The sequence below is a fragment of the Hypanus sabinus genome, chromosome 4 (assembly GCF_030144855.1).
Source record: "Hypanus sabinus isolate sHypSab1 chromosome 4, sHypSab1.hap1, whole genome shotgun sequence".
In the NCBI taxonomy this organism is placed as follows: domain Eukaryota; kingdom Metazoa; phylum Chordata; class Chondrichthyes; order Myliobatiformes; family Dasyatidae; genus Hypanus; species Hypanus sabinus.
Genome location: NC_082709.1, coordinates 12,659,922 through 12,676,658, shown reverse-complemented (window position 1 = coordinate 12,676,658; position 16,737 = coordinate 12,659,922). Strand labels below are relative to the sequence as shown.

The 16,737-nt window shown below is 42.3% G+C and overlaps 1 protein-coding gene across 5 annotated transcripts in view; it reads right to left on the bottom strand.

Moving 5' to 3' along the window:
* cobll1b (cordon-bleu WH2 repeat protein-like 1b) overlaps window positions 1-16,737 on the bottom strand; it is a 163,820-nt gene that overhangs the window by 75,176 nt on the left and 71,907 nt on the right. Inside the window, exon 1 of one of the 5 annotated variants that reach the window (XM_059966441.1) lies at window positions 14,119-14,175. The exons of the other annotated variants lie outside the window; for them this stretch is intronic. The gene's annotated coding sequence lies outside the window, so the exon portion shown is untranslated. Of the gene's footprint in view, window positions 1-14,118; window positions 14,176-16,737 lie in introns of those variants that run through there. 5 annotated transcript variants of the gene reach the window in all.

The following is a 16,737-nucleotide window of genomic DNA, read 5'->3' as shown; positions in this document are numbered from 1 at the left end:
AGTACCTCCCTTCCAATTACAAAGAAAATCTAATAACTTAATTACGATTCTTGAGTACATTGCACTACAATCCAAGAACTGCTAACACGAGGAAATCTGCAGATGCTGGAAATTCAAGCAACACACACACAAAATGCTGGTGGAATGCAGCAGGCTGGGCAGCATCTATAGGGAGAAGTACAGTCTATGTTTCGGGCTGAGACCCTTCGTTAGTCCTGACGAAGGGTCTCGGCCCGAAACGGCCCGAATGTTCTCTATGGTATCAAAAACACCCTGGGTATAAACAAGAACCACCTTCTTCTGTTCCTTACCTGAGTGCCATTGTCCCCATATCACTTGCTTCCCAAAAATATCCAAAAGTCATTGTTTCTAATGAACTGAATGATGCAGTCTCCGCAGTGGGCAAAATAATCTGCAGCTTCTGAATGAAGAGAAACTTGCTCATCTCAATTCTAAATAGCCTACCTCATATTTTGACATTATGCTCCCTGATTCTAGTTAAAATATTCTCCCTTTATCTAGCCTGTCTTTTAAAAAAAATTATGAGTTTTATTCCATGATGTCTATCAAGGATGATTTATTGGTTCAATAGTTAGCATCATGTACTTGTGAATAGGTACATAGTTTAATATTTAGTAGTAATCAAGCAAATATTTTAGATTAAAGTTCATTTGCATCAACACAATTGAAAAGGCTTCAAAGGAGATTGATGAAAATGATTCCGGTATCGAAAGGCGTGTCAGATGAGGAGCATTTGATGGCTCCTATACTCAATACAATTCAGAAGAATGAAGGGTGACCTCATTGAACCCTGTCAAGAGTTGAAAAGCCTCAAGTCAGATGTGGATAGCATGTTTCCTATGGTGGGGGAGTCCCAAGACCAGAGGACACAGTCTCAGAGTAGAGGGACATCCATTTAGAACGGAGGTCGGAAGGAAGTTCTTTTGCCAGAGAGTGATGAATCTGTGGAAATCTGTAGAGGTCCAAATCTCTGCCTTGGTATATTTAAAGCAGAGATTGATAGATTCTTGATTAGTCATGGCATGAAGAGATATGGGGAGAAAGCCAGAGATTGGCCAAGTGGGAAAATGGATCAGCCGCGATGAAATAGCGGGGAATAGTCTAATTCTGCTCCTATATCTTAAGGTCTTACTTCAAATGTAATTATCTTTTACAAAAGCACATATGTTTCTCGGACTGGCTGGAGGTGACTAGTGGGGTACCACAGGGCTCTGTATTGGGACCACAGCTCTTTACGATTTATGTCAACGATTTAGATGAGGGCATTGAAAACTATATCAGCAAGTTTGCTGACGATACTAAACTGGGTGGCAGTGTGACATGCGAAGAGGACGTTAGGAGAATACAGGGAGACTTGGATAGGCTGGGTGAGTGGGCAGATACTTGGCAGATGTCATTCAATGTGAATAAATGTGAAGTTATCCACTTTGGAAGCTGGAACAAGAGGGCAGAGTATTGTCTGAACGGTGCAGAGTTAGGTAAGGGAGAGATGCAAAGAGACCTAGGAGTCCTAGTTCACCAGTCAATGAAGGTGAATGAGCAAGTGCAACAGGCAGTGAAGAGGGCAAATGGAATGTTGGCCTTTGTTACAAGGGGAATTGAGTACAAGAGCAAGGATGTCCTTTTGCATTTGTACAGGGCCCTGGTGAGACCACACCTGGAATATTGTGTACAGTTTTGGTCTCCAGGTTTAAGGAAGCACATTCTGGCAATTGAGGAAGTGCAGCGTAGATTCACTAGGTTGATTCCTGGGATGGCAGGGCTGTCTTACGCAGAGAGATTGGAGAGATTGGGCTTGTACACGCTGGAATTGAGGAGATTGAGAGGGGATCTGATTGAAACATATAAGATAATTAAAGGATTTGATAGGATTGAGGCAGGAAATATGTTCCAGATGTTGGGAGAGTCCAGTACCAGAGGGCATGGATTGAGAATAAGAGGTCAGTTATTTAAAACAGAGTTGAGGAAGAGCTTCTTCTCCCAGAGAGTTGTGGAGGTGTGGAATGCACTGCCTCGGAAGACGGTGGAGGCCAATTCTCTGGATGCTTTCAAGAAGGAGCTAGATAGATATCTGATGGATAGGGGAATCAAGGGATATGGGGACAAGGCAGGGACTGGGTATTGATAGTGAATGATCAGCCATGATCTCAGAATGGCAGTGCAGACTTGAGGGGCTGAATGGTCTACTTCTGCACCTATTATCTATTGTCTACTGTCTATGAACACACAAAGTCAACTTAACCAAGCAACTGGTTCATCAAAGCTCCTGGTACAGCTGCTAAAACTAGTAGCTACTTGTCAAATCCCAGAGGCACATAAAAATAGAATACAAATCTGATAGAGATGTTAAACAACATCCATGCACTGCACAAGGAGGATATATCATTAATGGTGTGTGACATAATCACTTGAGAAAAGAGCAGACTTAAAATGAAACTGAACAAAAATATCTTCATTGACCAGGGTATATGAATTTAATTTAGTAAGATTTATTTTGATTAGCACCAACACATAATACTGCTTGTGACACCTGTTAATAGTTTTTGTTCTTCAAGCTACACTTGTTTTGCCAAACAGGGGCTCACAAGTGCCAAGAATAATTATAATTTAAAATGACAGAAACTTGGATATTCTTCAAGCTTAATGTTTTTGTGTTTTATTTGTTCACTTTTTGCTGTTTGTCTGACATGTTCTTTTGTCTTGAACATCTGTCTGATGGTCTTGTTGTGTAGGGGTTTCCTTTACACTGGTTCAATGGTAAACACAAGAAAGTCTGCAGATGCTGGAAATCCAAAGCAACCACACACAAAAAGCTGGAGGAACTCAACAGGTCAGGTAGCATTTATGGAAATGAATAAACAGTCGACATGCAGAGCTGAGATCCATCTTCAGGACTTGGTGTTTCTTTGCTTTGTGGCTGCCTGCAAGAAGATGAATCTCAAGGTTCTATATTGTTGATGCACCATCAATAACTCACACTGAGACGTAAGGCGAGATATCGGCTTTTATTGACTGGAAGAAGGAACAAGCAGTGAGTGACCACCATACTACATCCTGAAGACCGAGAGGCCGGGCTCAGGCCTTGATCGCCTTTATACCGGGGTCTGTGGGAGGAGCCACAGGAGCAGTCAGCAGGGGGCATGTCCAGACAGGTATATGTAATTCACCACAATTGTAGACATACTTAGATAATAAAGTAATAATTTATTTATTGAGATACAGTGTGGAATAGGATCTTCTGGCCCTTCGAGTCGTGCTGCTCAGCAATCCCCTGATTTAATCTTAGCTGAATCACGGGACAATTTACAATGACCGATTAACCTACCAAACTGTACCTCTTTGGACTGTGGTAAAAAACACAGGTGTTTACAAGGAAAAACATAAAGCGCTGTGCTAACCACTACACTACCATAATTTGAACTTGGATGCATCTTATGCCTGCTGTTTCCTAGAACAAAATTCACCGTTACATGACTGCGTACAATGCGCTGTTCTAATGTTTTGTTAATTCAGTGCATCATGGAATCCAGATTTTTAAATCAATTCCTCCATTCGTCAATTCACACCTTAAGTGAGAAATCCTACAATTTTTTAAAATGCTAAACAGGATTGAAACAGCATTGGTTAAAATATTTTTGAAAATAACATTTTATGAATCTGTTGTTCAAACATTTTAAAATTAAAAAGGATTTAAATAAATTATTACTAATATCTTAGATCTAACATAGTTCTTAGAAACTTGTGGGGACACAAGGGATTATGCAGATGCTGGAAATCTGGAGCAACACACACAAAACACTGGAAGAACACAGCAAGTCAGGCAGCATCTATGGAGGGAAATGAACAGTCAATGTTCTGGACTGAAACACTTTGGACTGGAATGGAAGAGGGCAGAAGACAAAATAAAAAGGTAGGGTGGGAAGGGGTAGGAGGCACAGCTGGCAGGTAATAGAGGAGAGGGGGAAGCAGGTTGGAAGGGAGTGATGTGAAACCCTAGGAGGCGATAGGTGGAAGAGATTAAGAGCCAAATAAGGATAAATCTGATAGGAGAGGATAGTAGACCATGGAATAAAGAAAAGGAGGCAGGAAACAAGAGGGTGATAGGTAGGTTATGAGGGTAGGGGAGGGGAAAAAGAGAGGGCCACAGAAATGAGGTAAAAGAGGTAGGGATGGAGCAGAGGAAGAAAATCAGAAGGGAGTGGTTACTGGAAGTTAGAAAAACTGATTTTGATACCTTCAGGTAGGAGACTACCAAGAGAATGGGGAGGCCATGGATAGACTCGGCAGTGAGGAACAGGAGGCGGAATTGAAATGGGTGGCCACTGGGTGATCCTGCCCTCTGCAGTGTACAGGACGAAGGTGCTTGTCCAGGTGGCCCCCGTGATGGATTCTCAAATGACCCTAGTTTGTGATGGGGTCCAAAATTGACCCTACGAACTGTGCTGCTATTAAGAGAGAGAGGGAGGCGTCCAATGGAGAGAGGGAGAGGGAAAGGGAGAGGGAGAGAGGGAGAGGGAGAGGGAGAGGGAGAGGGAGAGGGAGAGGGAGAGGGAGAGGGAGAGGGAGAGGGAGAGGGAGAGGGAGAGGGAGAGGGAGAGGGAGAGGGAGAGGGAGAGGGAGAGGGAGAGGGAGAGGGAGAGGGAGAGGGAGAGGGAGAGGGAGAGGGAGAGGGAGAGGGAGAGGGAGAGGGAGAGAGAGAGAGAGAGAGGGAGAGGGAGAGGGAGAGGGAGAGGGAGAGGGAGAGGGAGAGGGAGAGAGAGAGAGAGAGAGAGAGAGAAACTGCTCGAGAGATTGATGTTATGGTTTCTCTACAAGCTTGTTTACCTTTCCACACGGACACTTGCCTGCTTGTAAAGTTCTTACAGAGAGAGGAGGGTGGAGCAGGTTGATGGACAGCTGATGTCCAACATGTGGAGATCAAAACCAGGTCCGCTGAGACACGGACAGACACACGGTTTTGAACACTGAACAAGCTTTGTTGCACCCACAGGAAGGTGGGGTTTTTGGAGGATCTCTCTCTCTCTCTCTCTCTCTCTCTCTCTCTCTCTCTCTCTCTCTCTCCCCCCCCTCCCCCCCCAACATTACTCAACTAACTAACTCGAACTGAACTAAATCTTCATCAATGTAAGACTGTACCCATTTACCCCTAGGTTTGAAAGAGCCTAGTTTTGTTCCTATTTTCACATTGCTAACCTGTTTGATATATTTGCATTTATAGTACTGTATTGCGTAGTTACTAATAAACACTATTAGTTAATAGCAATACCAGACTCCAAAGTGTTTTCCATTTCTGCTGGTTCTTTAACCCGCCACGGGGTACGTGACACCCCCAACTTATTTCATGTCCCACTGGTTTAGAGCACACTGCTCTGGGAGCGCCAGATATAATAAACAATTCTAACAGATTCACAAGTGAATCGGTGCCTTGTCTGGAAGGACTGTTTAGGGCCCTGAATGGCAGCGTGGAGGAGGAGGTGTAGAGACAGGTCTCACATCTGGGTAAGTGTGAGGAGAGTGATTGGGGGAGAGACAAGCGAACAAGGGACCAGAGAGAGAGAGCAATGCTTGCAGTGTCCCCACACACCGCCCTCCTGGCACCTATCCCTGCCACCTTGCTAAGTGCTACACCTGCTTACATCTCCTGCCCCCCCCCCCACCCCCTCACCATTCAAGGTGCAACCGGGAGGCCTGTCCAAGCAATTCAGCTTCAGGATGTTGAGATTTAGCCGAACAGAACAATACAGCGGATTGACCAGCATATGCAGCTCCGATTCCTGTTCACCCACCACAACGTAACCCTCAAGATGGCAGCCTCACCCCCGGGCACAGATTGACCCGATCATCGTTGATCCAATCTCAGCCTCAGCACCATTGTCCCCATATATTCCCTACTACCTTGCAATATAAATGTCTGTGAGTATCTTCCAGTCTCCTTGTTTATTTATTGAGACACACAACAGTATCGGCCCTTCTGACCCTTCGAGCCTCACTGCCCAGAAACCTGATTTAACCCCAGCCAAATTACAGGACAATTTATAACTGGCTAACTGGTGCATATTTGGACTACAGCTAACTCTCTGTAGTAAGCAAATGTGAAAGATTAATGACACACCAAAACAAAGTGTCTGCATTATTATCTAAAATGGCTCTTGTACTGAAGCTACGTCTAGATACCCCACTAAGGGAAACACCCACCCTGTCAATCCCCTCAGAACTCTACGTATTTCACCTGGATCACCCTTCGTTCGCCCATATTGCAATACACATCAGATCAACCTGCTCAACTTTTCATTAAACATCAACATGCTCAGTCCCCTGAATCTACTCTGCAGTGCCACTACCGCTGATGAACTCTTCATTGAATTTGAAGACCAAATAGAGGAAAGCAGTACTTTATGTTTGCTTTTAGCAGAGCCCTTGAATCTACATTTAAACTTCCCTACTTTTAATAAAGATCCAACATTCCGTTACCTTTCCTAATTACTTGTTGTGTGATGGATATTTACTTCCCGGCTAAGGGGGTCTCACGCTTTACAAAATTTCCTGTCTAAATTTAATAGCAGCTACTGGCATGATCAAACAGCTGTAGGTAAACTTCCAACTAATATTGCTTTGCTTAGTTTCTGGTTGTAAGCAGGAGTCAAGTGTTCAGTTCTTAAAATGTAAATAGAAAGCAGTAATCAGCTTGAAGTTTAAAAACCCAACTTTGCAAACAAACACTGTATATAGCAGACACGGTCTGTGGAAAGTAAAATGCAGCTTACTGCCGCTGGTTTATTGCTGCTCCAGAGTGCAGTACAAGTCAATTGGTTATTTAATTTGGTGTGTTTCAAAGCAGGCACTCTAAGATATTTCGTTCAAGGAAACTTGCAGACCAGATAGAAACAACCATTTAGCATATTAGATTACTAATGTGTTTATAGCTGGGAGTTTTATGAATTCAGAGAAGTTAGCTTTACATCATTAACTGTGGAGCTGAGATCTATGTCTCCAAAAAGTTTTTAGACCTTTTCTGTAAAAATGGAATCTGAGGAAATATCTAATGCTTATAAAATCACCCAAATGAAAGGAAAAGGATATAAATGTAGAGAGCGATTCATTTATTAGGAATGGGGTAAGGTACATTAAGAAGCTATGGAAGAAACACGGGGTGAACTAGAATCCATTCCTGTGGCTTCAATTTCTGTGACAGATAACTTGTTCGTCTGCATCATTGGTATTTTTTTTTAGTTTATAGAAATTGTACCTGTGTTTTGGAAATCTTTAGTATTTTAGAATTGGTTTATGGTTAGGAAATGTTTAAAATAGAAATCCACTGTGAGTATTAAATGTGTTTTAAGAATGTTGCTTCGATTTAAACATTTATCACTGAAAATAAATGAACTGTGTTTTAAACTACTTTGTTAGCTGGAAGTACAGTATCTTCTCCTTGGTAGGGAGAGGAGACCGACTGCTTGAATTTTCAGCTAAAGTTGCCATAAACAGGAAAGTGAACTAGCATTTGAAGATTGGGTAGTTACAGTATAATCTCCCTTTAGTGAGAGCACTTGTGGCTATTTATATCCAATAGGGCTTAAGGTCTTCATTTGAGTTTAGACATTAGCGGTCAGCAGACCCAATACCATCACATTGTACTTGTATGAAACATAGAAAATAGGTGCAGGAGTAGGCCATTTGGCCCTTCGAGCCTGCACCGCCATTCACTGTGATCATGGCTGATTATTCAACTCAGAACCCTGTACCTACTTTCTCTCCATACCCCCGGTCCCTTTAGCCACAAGGGCCATATCTAACTTCCTCTTAAATATAGCCAATGAACCGACCTCAACTGTTTCCTGTAGCAGAGAATTCCACAGATTCACCACCCTCTGTGTGAAGAAGTTTTTCCTCATATGCTACTATTATACTGTAACATTCTACAGTCTCTCTCCATTCTCCACTTCTTCCATTCTTAATTCCTCACATTTTCTCCACATAACACTTCACCTGCAACTTCCTGCCCACTCAATGAATCTACCTTCCCAGCTTCCCAGCCCAGCTATTCTGGGTATCTCCAGGGAATTTGACAATACTCTTTGTCCCTTAATCCATTTATTATAATTGCAAATAGTACACATCCCTGCAGCACTCAACAAGCTAGTCTGAAAGTAATTTACAATTTGTCTGCAGGCAGTTGTTCTCCATCGGCCCTAATATACTGTATTACCACACACCTCAACTCTGTTGTCACAAGCAGTGACTTATGATGAGGCATCTAACTGGAAATATATTTTGGAATGTCTTCTGGAAGTTCCTTGGTATACACATCACCAAAATCTCTCCTGGACTGTACTCCACCTCTTCCACCTCAAGCGACTGAGGAAGTTCGGCATGGGCCCCCAAATCCTCAGGACCTCCTACAGAGGCACCACTGAGAGCATCCAGACTGGCTGTATCACCGCCTGGTACGGGAACTGCACCCACCTTGATCACTGGGCACTGCAGAGAGTGGTATGGATAGCCCAGTGCATCTGTGGATGTGAACGTCTCTCCATTGAGGATATTTACAGCAACAAGTGCACAAGGAATGCCCGGAAGATCATCGGGAACACCAGTAACCCCAACTAGAACTGCTTCAGTTGCTTCCGACGGGCAAACGGCCCCACAGCATTGAAGCCAGGACCGACGGGCTACAGGACAGCTTCTTTCTACAAGCCATTGGACTTAAAAATTCATATGTCTGTACACTGCAATGGAGTCATTTACTCCTTCACATTGTGGGACCAATGTATGATTTAAGTAAATAAATTAAATATACTGCAAATATTCAAAGTCAAACTAAACTTATTATCGAAGTACATAGATATCACCCTTTGATTCCTTTTCTTGCAAGCACTTACAGGAAAATAAAGATATACAATAACATTTATGAAAAATTATACATCGACAAAGACTGGCAATCAACCAACATGCAAAAGACAAATCATGCAAATAATAAAATAAAATAAATAATACTGAGAAAATGAGGTGTGGAGTCCTTGAAAGTGATTCAATAGGCCATGACTCACTTTTGTTGTACTTATGTCTGTCTATTGTTATATCGTTAAAATTCCAGCAAATTCAAAGTGTTGATTCTGCTTTAGAGACTTACAATTTTCTGAAAGTTCCATTCACTGGTGGGACTTCCCTGGCACCGTGCAAACTAACGGGACTGTCATTGCCACAGATTTGGCTGAGTGATGGCAGCGTGCGATGCTGACGCTGGAAGCACGGCAACACTAATGGGCTACCCAGCACAAACTTCACTGACGCAAAACGACGCATGCCACTGTATGTATTGATGTTCATGTGACAAATAAAAGCTAATCTTTATCTCTGGGTGGCAAAAGTTACATGAAAAGTGCTTTTGATCTTTATGGTTGGTCCACACAACTGTAAAACAAATTAAGAGTGAACACTGCAGATCAAATAGATTCCAAGTTAAGTTCCACTAAGATCCAACTCAGCCAACTTTGATTAAGGCAACTGTAGGAGTGTTCAAAGTACAGAATTCCTGACTAAACAGTTGTCACTCATGCTACCAGTTACCCTGATTCTGGGAAAATGCCCACTTCATGAGCTAAACCAAAAGTATATTTTGTTGGATGCTTCCCATAGTCAAATTGCTGTCTGATAATCACATAGATAAAAATGCTGGTATTATACTCAATCGGCACAAGTAAGTTGTATAAAACTAATGAAACAATTTACATGCGAACTATCCTTAAACCTTTTTTATGCCATGTGGACCCCTTCTCAGATAAAATACACAGGATTACAAAATAAACCAATTACATGGAAGTACACTTATCAAAATATTAGAAAACAAACACAAGAAAATCTGCAGATGCTGGAAATCCAGAGAAACACACACAAAATGCTGGAGGAACTCAGTAGGCCAGGCAGCATCTATGGAAAAGAGTAAACAGTCAACGTTTCGGACCGAGACCCTTCTCGACCTCAGGTTCTGAAGAAGGTTCTCAGCCCGAATCATCAACTATTCACCCTTTTCCATAAATGCTGCCTGATCTACTGAGTTTGCTCCAGCATTTTGTTTGCATTTAAAAAAAAATGTGATATAGTAACACGATTGAATCTGCAGATGCTGGAAATAAATAAAAACACAAAATGTTTCATCAGGAGCGTTGATGAAGGGTTTCGGCCCGAAACGTCGTCACTACCTCCTCCCATAGATGCTGTCTGGCCTGCTGAGTTCTGCCAGCATTTTGTGTTTTTATGTGATATAGTAATGTATGTGTTTATCAACACACTAAGTAACAAGATTAAATCACATTAAATTGTATATTTAAAGACATATCAATGTGAAGGCTGTTGGTACTCAGTTTGAATAAGAACATTAAACTGCGGGGTGGTCTTCAACAAAGCAACACGCATGTCATGTTGGAAGCCCAATCACAGGACTGGCCGATAGCTGGCCGCTATGCCTCACGAGTGTCTGCAGCGGGAAGACTGCGATCTCATTCCATCTAGCAGCTCGTCTAATAACTACCGTAATTTCAAAGTAGTGATCAGCATGCTGTAAATGCTATTTTGAGATATTGGTAACGACTGATGTGCTCTGAAAATACCTGCAATTCCTATTGGTAACAAGGTCACAGGTGCAGCTAACGCTACTGCAGTTTGCTGCCTACATTCATCATTGAAAGAAGTGCTAAGTTTCAGTTGGAGGTTAGTTTAAAAAAAATGTAATTTTTTTCCCATCCAAGTTCACAGACCCCCCCCCCCAGAATCTATCCACAGTCCCATGGGTCCATGAACCCCAGGTTAAGAAGCCCTTATATAACATATTTGAAACAAAAAACACCAGAGTCTGTTAGCATATAATTATTTTTTAAAATTCCCAAATAATTTAAGCAAAAATATATTTTCAAAGTTAAAGGGGTTTGCGCTTGCAAGTTATCATTCAATATTATGAATGAGCCACTTTCTTCTTTACTCCAAGGTGTCTGCAGATGTTGCTTCATTGACTCTTGTATCATTCCAAGTTAGCAACTAAACTAAGGGGACAGCGGAGCCAGCAGTGCTCTCTATGACAGTGTCCAGGGAAAGGCAAGCATACTTTCCTCTGACCCCTTAAGTAAACAATCCACTAGAATTTCTCCCTTCCCACGCCCTCACGTTCCCTCTTATGCAATGACTCTGCAAATCTCCTGACACATCTCTAGATTGTACATGCCAAGATACTTCCTCACATACATGAAATATTACCTGCCAGCAGCCAATCTATCTACAACCGGCCCAACTGTTAGCTGAGAAGCTGGGTGAAAATGATATTGTAATATAATCTTGAAATTAAAATTTTGAAGGACGCCCAGATTCTATAAATAGCCATTAATATTAACCCTCTGTGAAATCCGGACCAAATGCCAGTACACGATCATTATCAAGCAATTATCAAAAATATTTCTAATAATAACCTTCATCCCCATACTTCCTCTCAGTCCCACAAGGAGCTTTTCTTCAAATGCTCCACATGCTTTAAGCTGAGAGGTTGACAGGAACTTTGAAAAATTGTCAGTCAAGAAGCTCATTTTACCCTACAAAGTTCGTCTTTGCTCTGCTCACATACATACTGCAACTTGGGGCTCGTATACATACTGGGAGTTGGAGGGGGTGAGCAGTAATTATATAACTACAGCTTTTATTTAACATTTACAATTGAAGTGGAGAATTGAAATGAAGATTTTGCTCTACAGTATAATCAAGTATTTCTGAAGAGGGATGCAGTAAAAGTACATGCATATAACGATTCACACACAAAGTGCTAGAGGAACTCAGCAGGTCAGGCAGCATCTATGGAAATGAATAAACAATCCTCATCTTGGGCCTAGACCTTTCTTCAGGATTGGCAAGGAAGGGGGAAGCCATCAGAATAAAAAGGTAGGTGGAGGGGAAGGAGGATAACTGGAAGGCGATAGGTGAAGCCAGGTATGAGAACGGGAAGATGGAGGCACACCAGGGTTAGGTGACAGGCAGGCAGGAAGAGGTAACAGGCCAGAGAGGGATATAGAAGAGGGGAGGGGGAGAATTTTTTTTAAAAAGGAAGGAGAAATCGATATTCATACGATCCGGTTGGACGATACCAGTATAAAAAATTTCCTCTGTTTTAGAAATGCATTTACATTGCGAAGAGAAAAACATTAATTACACTGAGTAAACCCTAAAGGATTATTAGGTCTTGTCCTTGGTTATTTTCTTGTGCCTATTTAAAGAATAAAAAACAACCAAAGGTATGTAAATATGTATGCTATCATCCCTTAAACAAGCTGTAACATCAATAAGACTATTTTTTGCACATAGTATGCGATGTCAGGATTAGTCACGTGGCATTCAGGTACAGTAATAACGGATATGTACTTTTTTTTTGGAAGTATAACAACAGTATGTCAAAGCTGAAAATCACACCATGTATATAACACTACAGTATTTGATACTTATAATGATGCTGAGATACACCACTGGATACTCCGGGACACATCATCAGTGATGTAACCTGGAGTCATAGGGTGTTTCAGGTCTTTCAATATCAGACACCCTCACCCAGGCGACCCAGCCAGGGTTAATCAGGCCCCAGCTCGTGTCCCAGCAGCACTCAAACCTCGTGATCCAGAGCTATTTGGAGGCTGGTGCCATAGCCTCTGTAACAATTCTGATGGCTCCTTTCTTTCCTTTGCAGACCCCCTGCCCCCTGAATGCCAGGGAAAGGGTAGGTCCTGCATAGCAAGAAGACAGCAAAACCTCTACACCCCACCTTTACAAGCTCACATCGTGCCATCCACCCCTGTCTCTGGCACTGCTCTACCAGCTCCTGGTATTTGGATTTCTTTCACTCAAATGCCTCCTCATTCTGGTCTCCCCAAGGCCCTGTCAGTTTTACCATGGTTTCTGACAGGATGTCCATGTCAGGCCTCAGGGATGACGATGCAGTGAAATTAATTAATTGCCTGCCAAGATTGACTTTCACTTGCCAGTCAGACACCATGGCGAGCAAGCCTGCTGGTGATCTATTAACTTACTGACACTGAAACTTCGTCTGAACAAACTCCCATCTGGTTTAAAAAGTAATAAAAACGGAGAAATACCAGACATCTGTATGCCCGTCTTTCCTTTTAGTCAGTTTACATCTTCACTAACTATAACATTTGTTCTGAACTCTCGCTACTTACGAATAAACTATTCAGAAAACATTTTCAGTTTTAACTCGCTCTATATTAAACCTCATCATATTTGCCTGCGGGACAAAAACACAAAAACAATCTATGCCTCTCAACAGGGATTAGCAAATCTCAAAGCTAAACGGTCAGAATAACCCATTAGTCTCTAGGGGAAAAAGCAAGCTGATTATGCAAATACATTCCTTACAAAAATCATCACCCAACAGTGTCACACCCAAACCAAGGGAAAGAAAATTAACCTGGTTTTAGCGACATCTATTAGTCAAATTCTGCTGGCCAAGCCGATATACGTTAAAAGTCAAGTTTAAAGACAAACTTGGGTCTATTCAAATAGCAAGTGAACTATTTTCAGCCCTGAAATTTTTAAAACATACTTTTCAATGGCTATCACTTACAGATTTTAAAATCTTTTCAACTATTCTAGCAATCCACATGCTCCACACCTATCACTCCCAATCTGACAGCCACTCACATGGGCTCCCAACCTGGGTTCATAGGACCCTCCGTTAATAGTAGGGGTCCATGGCATTAAAAATTCATTAAAAATGAATCCAGAGGATATTAAAGAAAGCTTTTAAAAATATATATATTTCAGATTCTCCACTATCAATTTTCCTCTTGTGTAAGCTGACACACACGTCTGAGTGACCAGACGAATTATATATTAGCCATACCGGCTGTCCCAGCAAAGATGTAAATCAATGTTTGCTTAAAAACTGTACAAACTAGTTTAACGTTACTGATGTACAACACACACATTAACGCAAATTAATTTTGCACTAATGCAAACCCTACTAAAAAAAGTCTTAACACTGAAATAACAACCTCAATCTTTATTAGCAAGTTACTTTAAAAAAAAGAAATTAAGCATGAAAATGTTCACCTCTGAGCTCCTTACTTCTCAGCCAGTACCTCCTTTGTTAAACCTTTGAGATTTCCTTGCTGCTCACTGGTGAAGAGGAAATGATGGCCTTTTCAACAAGCTCAGATGATCCATCTGCTAAGCTCCACCCCTCATCGTGATGTCAAGCTAAACTGACACGGTATTTCCTTCTTACCAAAGATCCACTGTGTACTTCATTTACTTGTGGCTACTTAGCTAACCAGCTCTACTCTAACATTAGTTACAGGAGACAGTTTTAAAAAAAGCAACTTTTGAGAAATTGTATACAATGTTTATGTGTTTTTTTTTAAGGCCCTCCGATGGCCAAGGTCAACCATGGACGTTGCGTCCCAGCTTTCTACATGATCCTCCAAGAGGACCACGACCTCATTGTAGGGTTTGGAAGCTTGCGTGCCTCAACGACCCAGTGCTATGCTGGCTGGAGTCAAAGCTTTATGCTTTGGCTCTTGGTAGGGTCACCCATGCCAAACAGGGCAAAGGAGAGGCCAGACGAGAGTGGTCCACTAGTCCTCCAGGTTCAAGGGTTCAGCTCAGGGCTAACAACCCTGACTGGTAAAACAATGTTGTTACGGAAACAGCAACGAAGAATCTGTCTACACGTGAGTGCAACGGTATTCCCGAGTCTCCACCTGGGACCTGTGTGGCTGACAGTAGTGAAAACTGAGCTACTGACGTGATGAAGGAAACCCTGAACACTGCCAGAGATGGAGGACTTTCATTGCTGCCCGAAATGCCAGCAATATAATGGGCAGTAAGTCTCTAAATGATACGCATGCTAGGACAGTATGATCTGCTGCCCACGTAGCACGCTGCCCCTCTCCATGCAGCTGATGAATCCACAGGAACTGCAGAGGCCGACGCAGTCTGGCACCAGTGGCATCGCAGGAGTTGCCAGTCAGCACTGAACTCAACGTTGGATTGCCTCAGGGACTCCAGCTCCAGAATTTTCCCTTAGGGTTTGCCTTCCCCAGTGAGTGTGTATTGCCGCAAGGGACTGGAGATGTGGGATCGGAGTTTTCCCTCTCCCAGATGAACTGCCAATGACAATTGACAAGCCTCATCCACCCGTAGCAACTGGTTTTAAGGCACCAGTAAGCCACCTTTGCCCCTGCTCTTGTCAGTAAAAGCAGTTCCACCAGGCTTCATAGCTAAACCACGTGTGAATGCCAGGAGCTGGATGTGGTTGTCAGATCTATTTGAGACCCCATTAGGAGCATTTAGTAGGTAGAAGGAGCTGATCCCCACTGCCAGCCCCCTAAGGAATCGAGAAAGCACTACGCTCGGATCAAAAATGATTGCAACTACATGTCTGAATGCAGCTGAAATTTTACACGGTTTTAAATGCTGGCCCTGGCTTGGAAAAGTGCTTTGGTTGTGGGGCATTGCAGGGTAGGGTGCAGGAGGTAATGGCAGGAATAGGCTGTACAGGAGCCACATCCGAAAGCTGTCATCAATTTACAAGCCAGCCAATGGTAACAACTTGGCCTCAGTCTAACACAACAGGCTGGCTGGCTGTTCAACCAGCAGTATGGCCCCTTGTTCAGCTGAAATCCTTGGCCTGCAAACTGACAGGATGTATGGGCCAACAAAAATGTAAGCTGTCTTCACTAACTTTAAGCTTCATCTTCAATTATCTTTATGTTCTATGGTGATGGACAGATGCCCCAAATTCTTCCAACACAGGTTTCTGACTACAGGCAAAGATTGAAATAATGAGCCCTCCCTCCAAAAGTGAGATGATGGCATTCCAAACAGATAAAAGTTTAGTTACTGCAGGATTTCCATGTGAACGGTATTTTAAATCTGGACGGTTGTCTTCTGTATCCAGGACACCAATCAACAAGCCAAAATCTATGACTTTTAGTGAAAATTGTAAATTCTATTGTTCCTGTTGGTGATTTTCTATAGGAGCAATCCATCAGATTTTTGTGTGCGAGAGAGGTTGGAATTGCTGGGTTTTTTTCTTGCATTGGAGGGGTTTGGGGGCTAGGGCTTTGATGTTCCAGCTCCTGTGTCTGGATGGGAGATCTGTTAGTTTTTGTGCAACGGAGGGTTGGTTGGGGGGGGGGGGGGAGGGTTTGCGAGTTCTCTTTCTTTTTAGTGTAGGAGTGAGGTTGTCTTCTTTTCTTTCAACAACTTTCATGCTTTTTCCTGTATATGCTATCCAAGTAAGACAAATCTCAGAGTTGTATTCTGCATATATACTTTGATTATAGAAAGAATCTTTCAACCTCCATTGTGTAACATGATTTAAAAAAAAATAATTTTAAAGACAGACATTATAACAGATTTGCCATCTCATTTCTTGACATTCATATAGTACATAGCCCAAGAGTAGCCACAGAATTACATCCCATCATGTTCTGTAAGGGTGGCACTGTATCCCCCACACTACCATTACCATCAAGTTTTGGGACTTACTGATTTAGAAACACACATCAGGAGAAGCACTGGGCATATTCAAAATCCGGTTTAACATCACTGGCATATGTCATGAAATTTGTTGTCTTTACGGCAGCAGTACAATGCAATACATGATAAATTAGGAAAACAAGAATTACAGTGTATATACTAAATAGTTAAATTAAGTTAGTAGTG